Raw genomic sequence first — 18,545 nt, forward strand, 5'->3', positions numbered from 1 at the left:
CACTACTATTAATACAAAACAGCTGTCCATGAAGACAGATCGATACAATTCAATTCAAAAGCTTGCCGTAGTGCAGGGCTATTGTTATCAGTGCTTGCAGTAAACCACTAGTTGGCCGAGTATTGGACAACCATGGAAATGTTCTTTATGCATCATTTTTGTGGATCAACACAGTTACAAGCAGCTTGAGCTCCATTCATTATTTTCACATTCCTAGATCATCATTAGCACATCACCAATTTCCCTCTTCCCCTTTTACCTCATCTGTTTTAGAGTTCAGGCAGCATCACCTGTTCACTAATATTAATAAATTAATAAAATTTAATAGAATCACAACAACAACAACAACAACAACAACAATAAAGTTCTCTCTGAATGTGCAATGCACTTCATGTGCATTATCTTGCTGTAACCTTTACAACAGTCCTGTACGGGTAAGTATTATTATCCCCATATTGCAGATGGAGAATACGGAGGCTGAGGCTTGCCAAAGACCAACTGGTAGGTTGGGGGGGGGGGCAGAGGCAACATTTGAACCAGAGGACTCCTTATTCATAGCTCAGTTGCACAGCCACTATGACAGGAATTGCAGCTCCTGCTCATAGAGCCATATTTGCTGAGTGAACCTGATGGAGGAGAGGAACCAACAGGGATTAAGAGATGCTTTCAACTTCAAAATTGCCAATATGGAAAAGTGGTGGGAAAGGGTGCTTGTTCAGGATGAGACTCTGCATGATTGTTCCTTTGAATCACACTTCCGGGAGAGATCTAATCCCATCTCCAGCACCGAAATAAGATTTTTTTTTTACACTTAAAGCACCTGGCAGTGATATGAAAACCTGCAAGCGCAGAGTCAACAATTGTTGTTTTTCCTAGTGAACAGTCCAATTCTAAGCATGTTTACTTCTCAGTCCCATATACTGTATTTCCATGAGGCTTCCTAGTAAGTATACCTAGAATTGCAGCCTATGTCAACCTTCCTCTCATTTAAGCCCATTGCTGACCTCAGTGGAAAGAGTGTGAACCATTGTTTCCAGTTCCTTCCCGTATGGGTCAGTGATTAGAATTCCTGGCTATCAGCCAAGTGGACCAGGTTTCAGTCTCAGTATAAGAAAGGTATTTCTTTGAGAGAGGCTGTAGCTCAGAGGAACAGTATTTGCTTTGTATGCAGAAGGTCTCAGGTTCAATGCTAGCTAAGGATGAGGACAAACCCTTTCTGAAACCAATCTAAAAGTTGTTACCAGGGTTAATGTCACTGATCTAGATAAGCCAAATACTGGACTCAGTAACGCCCTCTTCCTATGCTTTTGTCCAATACCCTCTTAAGTTGAAAATGATCCAGAAAGCCAAACTCTTTTCATGTCTAGCCCAAATGACTACTGTCTTCAGACTTTCCTCATCACTTAATTTCCCATCCAAATGCGACATGCAGAAGCAAAAAGGCAAGATTGTGGAACTTCAGCAGATGCATTAAATGGTGTAGGCTATCTACACTTCTATCTACAATCTACAAGGTTATCTACAATCCTATCTACACTTTCCTGAGAGTAAACCCCATTGACTAGAATGGGATTTACTTCTGAGTAGACATGCATAGGATTGAGCTTGTAGTCTCTTGCCATTGTAATCATGATGTTTGGAGGACACTTCGTAGTAGACATAAGGAACTCAGACCTACCCAGGGTGTTCTGGGCACTGGTGTCATACCCACTTCCATTCCTGACGGAACTTCCTCCCTCAGGGATCTTCTTCCCATCTTGTTTGGTTAAGCACATTTTAAGTGCATGCCAAATATAAAGTATATTTGGCATGCACTTAAAATTTCATGGCTTTTAATAGGTTAGAGAAGGTTATGATGCCCCATTCTCTTCAAAGAGAGACACACACAGCAGTAGAACTGTGAGGCAGGTCTCCTGGGTTCATAGGAATGTAGATATGTTCTAGTAAGCTGGGGTTCAATAGTGTGGGAGGCCCCTCAGAACGGCTCCTGTTTTCTGGGATTGAGGACAAGTTTATTGGGATAGAGAAGTTAGGATGTCAGAACTTCTAGAAGTGAGACCCAGGGGTTCATCTGAGCCAGACTAAGCCCTGACATGTAGTAATGCACACAAAAAGTGTCTCTGAGTATACACAGAGTGTCTTTCTGTGTATAACAAACCCATACTTATGCAGTAAAGAGAGCCAGCATGGTGTAGTGGGTCTGGTGATAGACCTGATTCAGGTTAGTAGTGTAGCTAGAGGGGGGGACAAAATGGTAAGTACTCCAGGTGCTGCAACAAATGGTGCAAGTGGCCCCTCCACTAGCCATCAGAGCTGCTCTGGGCAGTGACGGCAATGTGCAGGCACTCACCAAACCAAATGGTGTCTCCTGTGTGGTTGTCACTGCTTGGAATGGCTCTGGCGGCTAGTGGGACAGGCCACAAACACAGTTTGTTGCGGTGCCTGCAGTATTTACCATTTTGCCCTTCTCCAGATACGCTACTGATCCAGATCCAAATCCCCACTCAGCCATGAAGCTTCCTGGGTGACCTTGGGCCAGTCATTATCTCTCAGCCTCACCCACCTCACAGGGTTGTTGTGAGGACATAAGCAGGGAGGAACCATATATACCACCCTGAGCTCATTGGAGGAAGGGTGGTATAAAAACATGAAAAATAAAGACAAGATGCATTATTCTGCTGCAGGGATTTGTCTGCTAGAGATCGTGAACCAACTCCAGCATTTCAGAACCAAAATTGTAACAAGGCACCCCCATAAACCAAAAACAAGGTCAATGTTTTACTAAGGACAAGTAACAGAAAACAGTGACTGTCTCTGATAAAGACACAGAAATCACAGACAGTCACATTGATCCAGGAAGACACCCACAGCCAAAGGAGGATGATACCATCCTTAGGGGCTAACTCTGATAGCATCTGGTAGTCAGCAAGCTTTGGAGTTCCACAGAATTCTTCAAATGGCATGTTAAAACACATTTATCTCTGTTCCTGCCTTTTTTCTCAGTTTAATACCCAGTTTGAAAAGGAGTTCTGGAAAACTGGGAAACATACTTTATGTAACTAGTCCTAATCTACATTGTATTCATAATAGCATAAGAACAGCCCTGCTAAATCAGGCCAAAGGCCCATTTAATCCAGCTTCCTGGATCTCACAGTGGCCCACCAGATGCCTCAGGGAGCACACAAGACAATAAGAGACCTGCATCCTGTTGCCTTTCCCTTGCACCTGGCATTCTACTTCCAAAACCAGGAGGTTGCACATACCCATCACGGCTTGCAGCCCGTCATGGACTTTTCCTCAAGAAATTTGTCCAATCCCCTTTTAAAGGCATCCAGGCCAGATGCCATCACCACATCTTGCGGCAAGTCATTCCACCAACTATGTAATCACAAGCTGGGTCGATAAATATTTTCTTTTGTCTGTCCTAACACTCCATTTCAGTGGCTGTGCTTTGGTTCTGATGTCCTGTAAGAGGGACAAGAACATCCCTCTATCCATCCCCTGCACAGTGTCTTCCCCCATACCATGTGGCAATGAGTTCCACCGATTAACATTTCCTTTTGTCTGTCCTAACTCTCCCAACACTCCATTTCAGCAGCTGTCCCCTGGTTCTTGTGTCATGTGAGATGGAAAAGAACATCCCTCTACTCATCCCCTGCCTAATGTCTTCCCCCATACCATGTGGCAAGAAGTTCCACTGAGGACTGACATTTCCTTTTGCTGGTCCTAACTCTCCAGACACTCCATTTCAGTGGCTGTCCCCTGATTCTGGTGCTGTGTGAGAGGGAAAAGAACATCCCTCTACTCATCTCCTTCATAATGTCTTCCCCCATACTAAGTAGCAAGGAGTTCCACCGGTTAACATCTCCTTTTGCAAGTTCGAACTCTCCAGGCACTCCATTTCAGTAGGGGGTCTGGTGGGGGGGTGTCCCCAGGGGTGGGGGTCAGTGTCTGGTATTGTGTGGAAAGGAAAAGAGCACGTCCTTCTATCCACCCCCTGCATAATGAATGTCTCAGGGCACAATCCGAACCAGGTCTACTCAGAAGTAAGTCCTATTGCGTGTTCAATGGAACTTACTCCCAGGAAAATGAGGTTAGGAATGCTGACTCGATCATGTTCGCCCCCAGGCAACTTTAATTCTAGACGGAAGAACCCCAAACTCTTCCCAAACACTCCCCTACTCTGCCTTTTGCGTGGTGGATCCTGTCCTCTGGTTGGGCGGGAGGACTCTGGCGTGGCATCCAAGCGGGGCTGGACCGCGGAAAGGGCGCCCACCTGGCTGGGAGATGCCCAGGCGGCGCCAGCAACGGTAAGGAAGGTACCAAGCGGCGCAAGGGCTGATGGGAAACTCCTTGTGCAGCTGGAGCCGGCATGGCGAGGGGGATGGGGAGAGATGCTGAGCGAGGGGGAGGCGAGGAAAGGAGGGCTTACTGCGGGTGAACAGGGGCGAGGGGGAGGGGGAAGACCCACCCCGGCGACAGAAAAGGGGAGGGCACCGAGAGAGAAAGAGGAACTGCGGGGAAAGAACTGGGAGAGGAGGAGGGAGAAGGGATGCTGCTGGTGACCCCCCAAGTGTGGGAAGGCCTGCTTTCCAGCCCTGGAGTGGTGCAGCATGGCCTGGCTTTCCCTGTGGATCAGGATGCTCTTGGTGGGGGGTCACCCCCAAAGCAGCAAGGTGAGTGCCTTCCTGAGCTGGGAGGATGCCTGGGAGGGTGTGTGTGCATGGGCTGGTCTATGGGGGGGCGGTAGCCTGGGAGCCAAGACTGCAGGCTGTGCAGTGGGGCCTGCTGGGTGAGAGGGAGGCTGAGAGAAAGGGGGGCTGGGAGCCAAGACTGGGGGGCTCTAGGGAAGGAGAAACAAGGTGACCCTTTTGTAATTAAGAAGCTGCTTGTCTGGATGTCGGGGGCCACCTCTTGGGATCAGTGGTGGTGCTCAGGTGAGGGGTCAGGATTTCAGATTCCGTGAGTGGGGAGTGTAAGGGGAGTTGCTGAGAGCTAAGCTCTTCAGGGCAGGAGTGCCCCCTGAGTGTGAGCTCAAGGCAGGGCTGCTTCTTGGTTTGCTGATGGGGTGTTTTTCTTTCACCCTGCAGAGTTGGCTGCCTGACCCATACAGAGGGTTCCAATGAGCTCTCTTCCAGGATTTGCCGGTAGAACAGGTACGTGGGTAGAACAGGTACGTGGCCGCTGAAGGCATGGCTGGGGGCGTGAAGTGTTTGGGCAGCAGGAGGGAGAGAGGGTTGGCCTCTGTGTGGTCAGCCACTACTCCCTACGGGCACTGCTGCATTTATTTATAGACGACAAGCGGTAGGGGGAATCAATGTTCTCTTGGCACAAGGGTGACTGTCAGACTGGGTAGAGTTAGGAGGAAAGGTTGTGATAGGGTAGGCAAATGACTTTGTTCAGTAGGCACCTCTAATACTGTAGTTTTACCTGTCTTGTGGTGGATCCAGTGCCTGGAAGGAAAGCAGACAACCCCTTTCTTACACCACCCACAACCTTCCCCCAAACTGTTCCCAAGCGTGGGGAGCTGTGTCTTGCAAGTGCAGCCTCTGGGACTGAAAGAAAGTAGGGACTTCTGTAGTATGGCTTGGATATCTGCCCTTTCAGGCTGCTATTGTATAATGTCAGGGCCCCATAAAAAAACAGGACGCATAGGGAGAAGGTATGTGTATGTGTGTCTTCATATCTTTATTCCTTTCTCCTCACATTGCTGCAATTTTGATTTTAGAAAATACAACCAAAAAGGCACAAGAATGTTGAAGTGTTCACAAGATCAGATCCCTATGGGGCAATTCTAGGCATGTCTACTCAGAAGAAAATCCCATTTTTAATTTTTTATGGGGCTTAATCCCAGGAAAGTGTATATAAGGGAGCAGCCTTAATTGTTTCTTTGATTTTAACAGTCATAAGTAGAGGTGTTTGAAAGTTGTTGGGGTTTTTTTGCAGATTTTGTGATTTGAAAAAAATGAAAAGGCTGATAGTGGTGTTATGTGTTTTTATTCCAAGTTCTCATTTTTATGAATTTGAAATGATTTAAAATGGTACTAGGTAGGTGATATAGTGTCAGCAGATAACGCTACAGTATTATTTCTAACTAGGAAAGTAATCTATTTCTGGAAATATCTTAAACACCAAAATTCTGTGTTCCGTGTTTTTATTTGGATATCAAACACCAAAATGTTTTTAACAAAAGCATACACCTCTACATACCTCTGTCTTATGGTATGTAAAAACATACACCTTGTGTTTGTAACAAAAACATACACCTCTAATTTGTAACATAAAATCCAGAAAAAGAGACAAAACAAGGGGAAAAAAGGAAAAAAAATACATAATATTATATAATTGGAATGCATAACCATTAAGCAATCTTTACATAAATGTCTAAGAAGGGCTTCCAAATGTCCAAAAGTATATCTATCCATAGTTGCCGTCTTCATGCCATATGTTCAAATGTTGATAAGGTCAAAGGGTGTTCAGTCCATCGAGTAATGGTAGGGGGGCACTTACTACTATATTGTAGTACATGTTGAGTATCCCTTATCTGGAATTCCAAAATACAGAACTATTTTGAGCACCCAAAAAATGGCTTTTTTTTTTTTTTTACTTTTTTGCCTAAAGAAATAAAATCACAGACTGTGTTTCATGCATAAACCTTGTTTTACGCACAAAATTATTAAAAAATATTGTATAAAATTACCTTCAGGCTCTGTGTGTAAGGGGTATATGAAACCTAAATGAATTTTGTGTTTAGACTTGGGCCTCATCCCCAATATTTCATTATGTATATGCAAGAATTCTGAAATATGGAAAAATCTGATATCCCAAACACTTCTGGTCCCAAGCACTTTGGATAAGGGATGCCCAACCTGTATAAGTCTTTTAGATATAGTAAGGATACAAAGAGTCCACTTCTGCTGTTACGCTCTTAACTTGTGTGAAATAGACAGTTCTAAAGGACATAAATATTAGGCCCGCATCCTAACCAGCTTTCCAGCACTGACATAGCCCATGGGGCTTGTGCTGTATCATTCAGTTGGGTGTCAGTCATGGAGGCCACCTGAAGGTAGTGCTGGAGCTGCATTACCTTGGAGCTGCATTACCCTTATCTCACTACTGGAAAGTTGGTTAGAATTATACCCTTAAACAATTTTCATCAGAAATGTAAAAGAATGTGAGTGGGTTGTTGCAAACTTAGGAGGGTTTGGGGTGCTTGGAGTTCTTGGTTCTCAAACCCTAAAGCCCTCAAGGCCCCCCTGTCCAGTAGTACTGCCACCACCCTGTATGTGCCAGTGCCTCAGTCCAGGGACACTGAGACCCTCTAGGCTTAACTCTATCCCTTGCAGGCACTGAGCTCTTTCTCCAATTAAAGCTTCAGTTCTCAAGTTACTAGACCTCAATGAGCACTTGGTAGCTTGCTGAACGGCTAGGCAGGATTCTGAACCTTTGTCCCCAACAGACAATGAAACAACTTAGTAAAAGAGATTTTAGTTTATTAAGTACATAAGGTTACATAAAGTTACATAAGGCAGCAAATGCTAGAGGCATAAACATCTAGGAAACATATCAGCAATAAAATAATAAAGTTAGCTGGCTATCTCTATTAATCCCTCTCACCTGGGTCAGCTTCTCTTGTGGATCTTTTAGCTCCAGGCTACCTGTGAGGCCAGATGCCCATGTTGGACAATGGGGCTCCCACCGTACAGGATGTGCACCCCAAACCTCTGCCCAAGAAGAACCAGCCACACCCCTTGGGGCACTCATTATTATACTTCTTATGCTAATAGTACTGAGGTGACTTCATACTTATTTAGACTATCCAATCAGAAACTTTTGAGGATAGAACCTTCTTAAAGTTGGCCTCCTTGCTAGCCCTTCTAGTTCTTACCCCTCCCAACTAGAGATCCATAGCTGCATTCCATTCCGCTTGGTCAGGCGCTCCTCAGTCTACTGAGGTGTTAAACATTCCAATGGGTTGTAACAAGGGTTCTTGTTGTCTGTCCTTTCTGGCCAGCAAAGGAGAGACAACAATCTTTTCGTTTGTTTACTTACATTCTTGCAGTTCTAATGGATTCAGTTCTAGTGGAACTAGAACCACTAGTTCTACTGGTTCCACTAGTGCTAGTGGAACTGCTAGCCACTTCTCCGTTACTGACTTAGTTTGGTTCAGGCTTCACATGCTAACCTAGGCCTAAACTGTACATATTCATGACATGGGTGTGTGGGAACAGGCAATGTCGAGCAGTAAAACAGCCACCAAGGGAAAGAGTGAAATGCCCCATCTTGTCCTGTCACTTTGCAGCCTTCTGTGATTGCTTTTCATTTTTTTTTTAAAAAGTTGGGCAACAGATCCATTGTAGCATCTGCTTTCCTCAGCCAGAGGGGTATTTATCAGCTTTTGATAAACAAACAAGAGGTTCATGGTATGGTAGTGAACCAGCTTCACGAGTGAAGGTATTTCCATGAGCTCTAGCGGCATGCTGCACCAAAGACGTTTTGAAAAATTAACTTTAAAACATACACTTCTGGGTAGCCTAGCTAGCAGGTCATCACAGCTGGAAGTTATACGCTTGTACATCACTATTGCTGAACTTCTCATTCTCAAAGCATTCAGCACTTAATGTTATGCTTTGCCAAGCAAAGTAGGAACTAATGACTTGCAAGCTGAGACTTGTGAGCCCCATGAGTAAGCATAACTGGCTCTTACGCTGAGTTAGAAACATAGGAAGTTGTCTTATATTGAGTCAGATCATTGGTTAGTCTAGCTCAGTATTTTCAGTGCTGGTTGATAGTAACATTTCAGGGTTTCAGATAGGAATTTGTCCTCTGCCCTACTTGGCAATGTCAGGGCTTGAACCTGGGACCTTTGCATGTGCGTCAGGTGCTCCTCCATTGAGCTACAGCCCCTCCCTGTCCAGAATGAGACTCAAATTCAGAACAGAACATTAAATACGATATAGCAGAGGTCCCCCAAAAGTGCATTGCGACTCCCCATGCATTGCGGCTCACCGAGATGTCGCATGGCCTCTTCTTCCTGCCTGATCAGGTCAAAAACTTGTGCAAATGTGCAAGAATTGCACACGGGATTTCAGTGAGCGTGAAGGGCATCATGGCAGCAATAAGTTTGGGAACCACTGCTATATAGCGTGTGTGTGTGTGTGTGTGTGTGTGTGTGAGAGAGAGAGAGAGAGAGAGAGAGAGAGATGCTCTTAACAGAGAACACAGACATTGTAACTCAGATAGTCTGATCAATGGGTGTTATTAATGGTTTTGATTGTGGATCTGGAAGAGGCGATTATTATAGACTTGTTCAGCACAAAGCAGAAAATTGTTTTGTGGATGTGAGGCAAGGGATTGGAATTGAGGTCATTTGTTCCAAGATAAAAACAAACATAGCTTTGAAGTTTGTGATGGCCAGGAAGTGTGTGGGACTCCTTTCTGTTGCCCTAAGAAGTGGTTCTCCCCCCCCCTCTGTTTTTCTGATCCATATGTTTCTGTCTTGAGTATCCAGAGGGCTTCCTCACTCTTTGCATATCCAGGGTGTGTTTTGAGTAGGTATCATCCAGGAGTATGAGCCCTGCCAAAGGGAAACCAGTCCAACTTGTTTTGATGGGTGAAAGGAGTTTGAGAGCACATTCCCTCCAGGAGGCTTTCAGAAACAGGTGAGGGCTTCCATCAGCTGTGAAGAGATTCAACCTCCTTCATAGATAGGAGATAGGCTTGGGCTGAAGGAGGTTCGGGAAGCGTTGATGGTACTGCCTGTAGCTGTGGAGAATTCTGTGGAATCTGAGGTGAGGCTATGTGTTTCCTTGGAGAATCACCTGGGAATTAGCTTCTTAGTCAAAGGGTCAAAGATGAGTGTAGGCTGTGGGGGTTAAGATCAAGTAGGGCTGCAATCAGGAACTCTCTGGAAGAGGCACAGGAGGAATGGGGCCTGAGTTCCATAATGAGTCAAGGTATAGAAGGAATAAGTTGGGATCAATTTCACCAGCTGTAGTTCTGGGCTGGGTTTTGTAAAAAGAGGCAAAATTTAGGGCTTCTGAATTTTGTGGAAAGTTACTGCAGTATGATGGATCTATGTTGTTGGTGGAAACAGGGTTGGGGTTTTCTGGGAATAGACAGAGGTAGCTTTTTGCAGACTCACGAGTTCTCTAGGTAGGAGATGGAGTCTGGCAGCATTGCCTGGACTGCTGCTTTCCACAGTTCAGTATCTTTAATCCCTGCCACTATCTTGGTTTCCTTTGTGCTTTCTCTTTGGAAACGTGCCTGTGTCCTTCCGTTCATTTTTTTTTTCAATTCCTTGGCTGGGAAGATGGAAATCAAGACTGGGAGGCTTATATGCAGATTATTCAAAGGAAGTACAGTATGCTTCTTGATTTTTACAATGAAATTAAGGGAGAAGGTTTTCAGTTCACAGAACCTATCTACTTCATATCAGAATGTCCATCTCACTAGGTGAGTCTCAAAGTTCTAGCACCAGCTAGCTCTGACTCCACCAAAACAACAGATAAAGTTGGCTTGCTGGGAAGGAAAGTGAACTTGGGAAGGCATCTGTTCCAAGCCAATTTTTTGTTCTAATCATGAAGCATTTCTCCTTGCTCAGTTTTCTAGTCAACTTTCAGTTTTTCCTTTCATTTTAGATACGGTATGGTGAAGGAGAAATGCTTGTCTTTTGACTGTTTCAGAAATGAGAGGGGAAAATGCACATAGCAGCATGCTATGGCTCTAGTGGATTTCACTGTTGGTAAAAGGTCACCCCTAGAGCCAAAGTAATATTCCACATCCCCTTTTTCAATCTTCTGTACTCTTGCAAAGGCATTTGCTCTCTCACGTTGAATACTCAAAAAAGAGGGAAGGCGTCAGGAAGGTACCGTCTATGATAGAATCAGTCACTGGACATGATAATAAGAATCTCACTTCAGAAAAGTTTCTAGTCCTCATGGTTGCTCAGAAAAAGAAAAATTGGTTAGTGTTGACTGAAATCAGACCTAGGACACCATCTGGGGTGGTACAGGGCAGTTTTAATGGAACAAGCAAACATTGGACATTTTATGGGGGAGGAACCAGGGGAGGGGGGGGTTAGATCTGTTGGAAGTCACACACACGGAATTTTATCCCCTTTTTGAAACCTCCCCACCCCTTTTCCCTCCTTACTCCACCAAAATAGGGGTGTGCTAAAGCATGGTGGAAATAGGATTGGGCTCTAAATTAGTGATTTAGGATTGTTCTAATGAGATGGATAATAGATACAGACCTTGTGGGAAGAGGTTTCCTAGCATGGATTAAGTGAGTCTGGCAGCCAGGGTTATTGGGCTTCTTTGAGCTGTAGGAATGATTATTGGGTGGTTAGCAGTGTTGAGAGAACCAGGATATGGTATCGGAATTCTTGGATTCTCTTAGTGGCTATAACGTCATCTTGTAGTTGGAGCAGGTGGGCTTCTCAGTTCTCTGTATCATACCTATTTTCTATCAAGGTTATTCCTCTCGCTCAGTGTCGCTCTTCTTCTTTGTGATAATAACTTGAGCCCTGGGGCAGGGCAGGAAGAGCTTGTGAAATCTTGCTGCTGTGGTTTGACATTTCACTTACATAGCTTGGCTTCTCATTTCTATGGAGAGATTGAAAACGTCAGAGAAAATAGGTTGTGTGTCACTCATTGGACAAGATGACCCTTCCTACCGTTTGTGTGACAAAAGCTGGCCTGGCTAGTGTGCCATCGAAACCTCAGATAGCCAACTCCAGATTCTTGTGCTGGAACTGCAACATTCCGATCGCCTCTGCATAGTCAGGCTCTATAATAAAGTTGGCATCACCTGGTCACAGTAGCTTCATGAATATAGAACATATGCACTGTGCAGTATGAAGCAATTGATTGCAGGACTGAGGGATGAATGTGCTTTCTGAAAGATTCCCCTCAAGAGACAGACTGTGCTACAATAAGCTGTTTCATGTCCTGCTCCTTTTGGTTTAGCACAGGGGTGTCCAAACATTTTGGCAGGAGGGCCATATCATCTCTCTGATACTGTGTCGGGGGCTGGGAAAAAAAAATCAATTTACATTTAAAATTTGAATAAATTTACATAAATGAATATATTAGAGATGGCACTTATATGAATGAAGTTCCAGTGAATGATTGCAGTAGCTCAAGGCCTTGCACAAAGCAAGGCCAGCCTTTTCTTCACTGCCATGCTGCATCACAGACATGAAACAGCAAGTAGTGGAGGGAGCCCTCGTACCCCAGCTCATGCGAGATGTCGAACAGTTGCCCTCACGCAGAGAGCAGTTGGCATTGTGGGCTGCAGCAAGTCCCTGGAGGGCCAGAGGCTCACTGGAGACTAGGGGCTCCCTACAGGCCAGATTGGGAGTCCCCGAGGGCCGCACGTGGCTCCCAGGCTGGGGTTTGGGCATGCCTAGTTTAGCATGATAACTATACTAATTTGGAATTGCACAAGTGGTATAGAGGTACTTATAGGAGAAAAAAGGCACAGGATGGCTATGTGTTAAATAGAAATGAGCTGCTGGAATTAGGAGAATGAGGTACCTGTAACTTGGCATGAATTCTGTAGCCAACCAAGTGCCTTGATCTACTGTTAACAAAGGGGTTGACACCCTCAATAATGTTCCTTTGTTGTAAATTATCACTTCCTCCTGCTTCTGCAGCATGTGGAGAGGGAGAGGCACTCCCAGACTGCTGAGAGTGGCTTTTGCCTACCCTGGGGGAAGGAGCACCAGACGTGCTTCTCTTCTCATATGGAGTAACAGGACAAAATAGAAAACTGTAAGCGAAATTAATTTTGCTCATACGTGTTTTTTTTTTCCTTTCCACTTGCCAAATTGTGCTCAAGGCAATAATATAGTGCAATACAACAACTCAGAATCAATTTAAAGGCAGCAGCTCAGTTTGAGGTCTTCTCACTGTACTGCAAGTACCTATATCATCTTCAGCAATGGTATTGGCCCTTGATGTCTAGGATGAATCAGCACCAGTTGTTTATGGACAGCAGCCCCTGTAGAATATGCTCTGGCTGCTTTCTGCTAACAGGCCAAACCAGTCCATTTAGGCAGATAAGGCAAAGCTAAAAGCAAGTCCTGGCTGGAGACACAGGAAACCAAATGGCTTGCAAAGGAAAGGAAAGCACACGGATTTAATTTGGTTTTCTTAGAGATTTTGTCTGCAGCCATAACAATGTACTTTAAATAGTTCTAAATAAATATTTCACATTTCCTATATATGGTTGCAAGCAAAATGTGCTTGTGTGGGGGGAAAAAAAACTGCTCAGTTATACTTCTCATTTGAAAAAAAAAATGTACCACACTCTCCCCAAAATGGCAATGATCACTGATGTTCATTCTGCTTAATTATCTGTCCCCTCCATGGTACATCACTGCTGTAAGGAGATACATTACCTGCATCCCCTACCAGTCATCACTTCTACGGGTGTTTTTTTGAATCTGCTGTGCTTGTGAAATCTTGGTTTGACATTTCACCTACATAGCTTGGTTCCTCATTGCTGTGGAGAGACTGGGAATGTGTGTGTCGCTCATTGACCGAGATGACACCCTCTCCTACCGTTTGTGTGACAAAAGCTGGCCTGGCTAGTATGCCATCGAAACCACAGATAGCCAATTTTAGATTCTAGTGCTGGGACCACAATATTCTGATCCCCTCTAGATAGTCAGGCTTTATTACAAAGTTGGCATCACCTGGCCGCAGTAGTGTCATGAGTATAGAACATATACACTTCTTCAGTATGAAGCAATTGATTGCAGGACTGAGGGACGAATGTGCTTTCTGAAAGATTCCCATCAAGAGACAGACTGTGCTACAACAAGCTTCCAATAAGGTTTGTCCCCCCATGATGCCTTGGGAATCATAACCTCGGTAACTGATGCCCATTAACTGCTTGACCCTTTCAAAAGTGTTTAATTTCTTTTTTCTGCTTTTACTTGCCACTGAGAAAACCAAGAGTTCTTTCCTCCTCAAAGCTGTGTTCATGTCACAGCTCCCAGCTGTGCAGGATTGTTGCTTATTCTTTTTGTGGCTCTTGCTACCCCTTATGCTCACTCTCCAGATCAAGTCAGACTCCTTGGGCCTGATTCAGTGGGCAGAAAATGCGAAAGCTTTCCCCTTCCACCTTTGGCAGTACTTGCCTGCAGAATCTTATACCAGGTGAGTAGTTTCACAGCCTACTCCCATTGAGCCACTGTGCCGCTGGAACACATGGACTGACAGTGTGTTGTGGTTTATGGCAGTCACAAAACATGACCTGCCATTCTACACAGCTGGGCCACTGACACAAACAGTGGATGGCAGTGGCCAGGTGACAGTGGCTTCCTTGGAGTCCCTGGCACTGCTAAGGCAGGAGTGAACCATGGGTGGGGAGTAAATCAGAGGACCAGGGGCATTTCTGGGGTGGGAGGGGGTGGGTCTGGAGGCAATGGTGCACTCTAGATCTTATCCCCTCTTTTTAAAATCTCCCCGCCCCTTTAACCTCCCCTTATAGATTTTCAGCTTTATTCAGCTACTCCAAAATAGGTGGTATATGTCTGAGGAGACCCATTGATAATCAGGCAGCCTATCAGAAGATAACTGCAAAATGTTTTCATTTACCTCCTCCAAGCTACTTGATTACATGCCAACCGTAGGATGCAGTGCATATCATTTTGGCACCACTGCATTGGCTCTGGTGGTGGGTAGTAGGATTGGGCTGTAGCAGCTCTGCATTTCCGTTCTTTTGGGGAAGCTTCTGAGACCTGAGATGCGTGTCTTCTAGATTTAGGTTATGTGGCAGTTTCCATCTTGTGACGCTGTAGCTCAACATCTGACAACAATAAGGTTGTGTAACCAGAGTTGGAAGGGAACCAGGTCAGAGAGTGTCAACTTTTGCCTAATTGGGATCTGGCCAAGAAACCTGAGTTCACACCCTGTTGTTCAGGTAGCAGACACTGTATAATCACGGTGATTTCATGGCTGTGCATTTGCTGAGGTGCATCCTCCTGAAACCAGCTTGATCAGACTTTTCTAATGCTTTGTAGGGCTTTGAAGCTATTCTTGGTCTTTGCTGAGACTCACAACATTCCCATGATCACTGTGCTTTAGGAATTCATAGCTGTGCTCTATTGTGCCTACTTTGGGGGTCTGCAAACATCCTGTGCTGTGACCATCCATCATCTTCTAGATTCTAGAATATAACACAACTCAGCCCATGCTTTGAATAGTTTCCATTTTTTCAGTGGGATCTGGAGAATTAAAGCTGTTGGATTGGCTGCCTAAACTCCAGCGTTTTCTGGAATGAATCTCATAGCTTATAGCAGGGAGAGGTGGAATGGTGCTGGTGGGGTGGAGCTGGGTGCTGAGGCTCCTGGCATTCTATTCCATACCCTAAATACTGGGATTTTACAGAGACATTGCATCTATTGCATTTATATCCCTCCCTTTGTCCTAGGACCTTGGGACAGTATACATGAGTTCCCGCTTCCCATTTTATCCACATTATAACCCTGTGATGTAGGTTAGGCTGAGAGACAGTGGCTGGCCCAAAGGCATCTGGTGAGCTATGTGACTGAGATGAGATTTTTATCCATTTCTCTCCAGTCCAATTATTTACTTTAACCAGCCCCTTGATGAAGTCACCTTGCTGAAGTTCAACTGGGCTAGCTCCAGCCAGTGCCTGAATGGGAGACTGCCTAGAAACCCCAGGTGGGCCAAACTGAGCTTTATGATGAAAGAAAGGTGGGGCTAAAATGTAAACAACTATTACACATTCATTGGCATCCTTCAGTCTCGGAAGACGATGGTATCGCGCTCTGAAAAGTGGTTCTGGAACAGCGTCTAATGTGGCTGAAAAGGCCAATTTGGGAGTGACAATCCCTTCCACACAGGGAGCAAATGTAGTCTGTCCCTGGTGTCTCCCTGGCTACAAGCCTTCCTTCTTTGCCTCTTTGCCTCAGTCTGTTGGGCAAGTGTCTCTTCAAACTGGGGGAGGCCATACTGCACAGCCTGCCTCCAAGTGGGACGCTCAGAGGCCAGGGTTTCCCACCTGTTGAGGTCCATTCCTAAGGCCTTCAGATCCCTCTTGCAGATGTCCTTGTATCGCAGCTGTGGTCTACCTGTAGGGCGCTTTCCCTTCATGAGTTCTCCATAGAGGAGATCCTTTGGGATCTGGCCATTGCCCTTTCTCACAACATGACCAAGCCAATGCAGGCGTCTCTGTTTCAGCAGTGCATACATGCTAGGGATTCCAGCTCATTCCAGGACTGTGGTGTTTGGAACTTTGTCCTGCCAGGTGATACTGAGGATACCGAGGAGGCAGTGCATGTGGAAAGCATTTAGTTTCCTCTCCTGTTGTGAGCGAAGAGTCCAGGACTTACTGCAGTACAGAAGTGTACTCAAGACGCAAGCTATGTAGGCCTGGACCTTGGTATGTTCCATCAGCTTCTTGTTGGACCATACTCTTTGTGAGACTGGAAAACGTGGTAGCTGCCTTACTGATGCGTTTGTTTAGCTCGGTATCAAGAGAAAGAGTGTCAGAGATAGTTGAGCCAAGGTACACAAAGTCATGGACAACCTCCAGTTCATGTGCAGAGATTGTAACGCAGGGAGGTGAGTCCACACCCTGAACCACGACCTGTGTTTTCTTCAGGCTGATTGTAAGTCCAAAGTCTTCGCAGGTATTGCTAAAATGATCCATGAGCTGCTGAAGATCTTTGGCAGAGTGGGTGGTGACAGCTGCATCATCAGCAAGGAAGAAGTCATGTAGACATTTCAGCTGGACTTTGGACTTTGCTCTCAGTCTGGAGAGGTTGAAGAGCTTTCCGTCTGATCTGGTCCGGAGATAGATGCAGTTCCAAAGGCATGCTTCAGCAGGACAGCGAAGAAAATCCCAAACAAGGTTGGCGCAAGAACACAGCCCTGCTTCACTCTGCTTCGGATGTCAAAGGGGTCTGATGTGGAGCCATCAAAGACAATAGTGCCCTTCATGTCCTTGTGGAAAGATCTGATGATGCTGAGGAGCCTGGGTGGACATCCGATCTTGGGGAGAATCTTGAAGAGGCAGTCCCTGCTGACCAGGTTGAAAGCCTTCGTGAGATCTATGAATCTATTACACAAGCTGGCTTTGATTAAGTGTTTCATCAAGGTGGCAAGATATGATAACCTCTGTGTGCCCCTTTCTTTGCACATTTTAGATCTTCTGTCTCCATTCACTCTCTCTGTGTTTCTGTCTGCTGACATCTGTGATGTTAGCTACCCTGGCAAGAAAAGCCCTGCAACATATTGGTGTGATTTTTTTTTCTCTATCTTCATGGTAATTTTTACAATTTTCATGTCCTCTTTTTGGGTAAATAAAAGAGAAAATCATTAAAACAAAATCAAAACAGAAAAGACCTTTTTATTTCAAAAAGCTTTTAATTGTTGACAGGCTGGCTGGCGTTCTTGCTTTTTATATGAAAATCCACGGGGTTTGTTTGTTTTTAGATTCTTTAATTATTGTAAATTGTTTTAAATTGTTTTTCATGTTGCACTTTTAAATTGTAAGCCGCCTTGTGTGCCCGTTGGGCAAAAAGGCGGGGTATAAATTAATAAAATAATAATAATAATTAAAAAAATAAAACTCACAGAAATGTCCAAATGGCCTCCCTGTAGCAGTTCCTTCCTTGTGTGATTTCTCACCAAAATGCTGAGATCTTGGGAGAGCAGATGCAACAGCTGAGTTGGCATCCTGTCTAGGGCAAATGTATTGTAATTGCTCTCAGGAGTGAGAATACATAGTGACATTTATAGCAAGGCTGGTTTAGTTTACAATTTTATTAATGTAACTATCTGTTACTACTATAGGTTTGAAAAGGCAAGGAGGTATAATTAGCAGAAATTTTGTTAGCAAAAATTTTGTGGTAATGGAACTAGAGCAGTGGTTCTCAAATTTTTAGCACAGAGCCCCACTTTTTAGAATGAGAATGTGTTGGGACCCACCAGAAGTGATGTCATGACCAGAAGTGACATCATCAAGCAGGAATATTTTTAACAGTCCTAGGGTTACATGTATCCAGAAGTAAGCCCCATTGACTGTTGTTGTTAAAAGCATATACATAGTAGTCTGTTAAAAGTACAGTTCCCCAAATACAGTTACATACCATGGTAGAATCAAGGCTAATATATTAAAAATAAAATATTGAAATGAATGGGGACCCATCTGAAATTGGTTCACGACTCATCTGGTGGGTCCCGACCCACAGTTTGAGAAACACTGAGCTAGAGTACCTAGTGTGTGTGAGTGAGATTGAGAGAGAGAGTGTATGTTTTTTGGGGCAGAGGATTGCAGGTGTCACTAAGAGACTGGCATTTGACCTCCCTATTGCAGTGGTTCCCAAACGATGGGTCTGTTGCCCAGTGGATCATGACCCAATTTTTGGTGGATTGCGAAACTGACAAAGCAGATTAGGCTATGCACATCAAGGGTTAAACAATCTGTTACTTGGGGGGGGGAGCATTGCTGCCCAATCACCATTATAGTCACAGAGGCTTGAGCTGCTGGTAAAATGAAACTTT

This window comes from Tiliqua scincoides, chromosome 5, assembly GCF_035046505.1.
Source record: "Tiliqua scincoides isolate rTilSci1 chromosome 5, rTilSci1.hap2, whole genome shotgun sequence".
Lineage (NCBI taxonomy): Eukaryota > Metazoa > Chordata > Lepidosauria > Squamata > Scincidae > Tiliqua > Tiliqua scincoides.